Raw genomic sequence first — 2,156 nt, forward strand, 5'->3', positions numbered from 1 at the left:
CAGGAGTATGTATCCTAACAAACATATATGCACATGAGGGGGTGCCTATTAGATTCCCCCGTAATTTGGAAATAATCAGTTAGCTGATTTTTTAGTTTGAATATCTAGAAGAAGAAAGAAGACAGAGGAGAAAATAGAAAAGAAGGAGAAAGAGGAAAAAAGAAAGAGAAAAGTGGTGATCCTGCTGTTGGCATCTGGTCGAAATGGGTCGTTAATTACAACACCGGGTATTCTCTGGGGGTCCCCCTCACAGATACTGACCCAGCCCACCACCGTTTTGCTTCCAAGATCGGACGAGATCGGGCTCTGTCGGTGGGGTATGGTAGTAACTGTGAGACGCAATTTAGTCGACTCGCCAATGAGAGTGCACCTATTTAAAGAATTAAGAGGAAAGGCAAAATGCGGATCTGCTGTCTACGTTAGACGCAGGATTTGACCTGTGAATCATAGATGAGAGTCCGCTGATATAAGAAAAGTTTAAGAGTAGGAGCAAAAGGTAAGCATTACGCAGAATATATTGTATCACTGAGCAGGTCAAGGAATACAGGTATGATGAGATCAGGTCTGATGTCGTTATAGGTTGTTAAGTAAATGTTGTCAAATAGTTTGATAATTTAGACACACATTAGAAAATCCCTGCTATGGGCTAAGTCAGGCTGGAGCGACTGTAGCATGTGCCACATTTGCACCGATTGTTCTCATTTATGAAAAATCATAGGAAATGCAGTCACGTATGTGGTGCTGTGATACTGGGGAAGTCAGCCAATAAGAAGGGGTGTGCCTAAACAAAAATTGTTGCCTGCTCCCAGTTGTCTCTAAGATAGTGGGAAATGCAAAGAGAAAATGCAGATATTCAAAGAAGGTTACAGCTTTTATATATGTCGGTAAAAAAAAAAATAAAGATAATAATAACACTCTATCAATCGGATAAATTAGAATAAATTTCTGTGCTACTAATTGTTTCCAGAAAGTTCTAAATAAATTTGAAAAGAATTTTGGAAACAAAAATTTTTTTTCAAAAAAAATGTGCACAAGGAAAAGAATCTCTTTGTTTAGGAAATATCTGAAGAGATACAAAAATTACCAATCCCTGCCCAGGTCCCTGGGTCAGTCTAACGTTAGGAAGATCTGCATCATAGTCCTAAGGTCAAGAGAGGAAAACGCGTTTCACCCGTCCTGCGGGCTTGTTCACTTCCAATGCTGCTAGAGGTGGAGAAAAGTTTGGTTTAAATACCTCTTACTGGTAGCCCAGCCAATCACTCGGGTCCAGAGTTATCTGCCTGATTGGTTTCAGGCAGTCGGCTGTAATCAGCGGAGATGACATCCATCCACTGATTGTTAAAGGGGAAAGCAGGATCCATACGTGCGGTAGCAGGTAAATGCATTTGAGCTCATGATCACTGTGCTGTCCGCAGCTATATTGCTGGTGCCCCGTCACGTTTCCCCGGCAACCCGGGCAGAGGCGATACACGCCATCGGGTTAATGCCTGGCGTCCAGTTGCTAGGCATCATCACGTCTCCTCTGCGTCATCTGGTGACCTCATCACGTCTCCCCGCCATTCGGGCAGAGACGGTACGTCACATCCGGTGGCGCTCGAGCGTCCCGTTGCCTAGCAACTAGTTTGATTGGATGTTCCAACAGAAAAGAAAAAGGAACAGTGGGGGGAAAAAAAGGGGAAAGACGGTAGGGAGGAAAAGAGATGGGAAAAAGAGTTGGGGGGGGACAGGGGAAAGAAGGGGGAGAAAAAAACACGTGTAGGAGTGTGGTCTAACGTGCCCGCACTAACTGGCATTACACCCTTCCACTTTCTGCCATTTAAGGAAAATTATATATCTCTCGTCTCCCCCCGCTATCAGGGCAGGGACGGTTTGGTCGCATCAAAACGATGCTCCCCATTATTCGCATATTAAATATTATATGCAAGACGGGTGGGGCCATCTGTGAAGATGGTATGGTGTAGTCGGCCCGGACCTAATTGTCTGGCTATTATGTGTACTCTGGCCAGCTAGGTAGAGGTATTATACCCCTCATGGTATGATGCTTGTTTATAAACTTGGGTATTGTCATTAATTCTTTAACTTGGAAAGCAATTGATATCAGGCTACTAAATTAATTGTATTGTATCTTGGATTATAAGTGCCTATTTAATTGCCTT

The 2,156-nt window shown here is 43.5% G+C and overlaps 1 pseudogene; it reads right to left on the reverse strand.

The window, feature by feature from the left end:
* Positions 1-212: 212 nt before the first annotated feature.
* Positions 213-331, reverse strand: LOC134898422 (5S ribosomal RNA; annotated as a pseudogene).
* Between the last annotated feature and the right edge of the window lie 1,825 nt (positions 332-2,156).

The sequence above is a fragment of the Pseudophryne corroboree genome, chromosome 3 (assembly GCF_028390025.1).
Source record: "Pseudophryne corroboree isolate aPseCor3 chromosome 3, aPseCor3.hap2, whole genome shotgun sequence".
Classification (NCBI taxonomy): Eukaryota; Metazoa; Chordata; class Amphibia; order Anura; family Myobatrachidae; genus Pseudophryne; species Pseudophryne corroboree.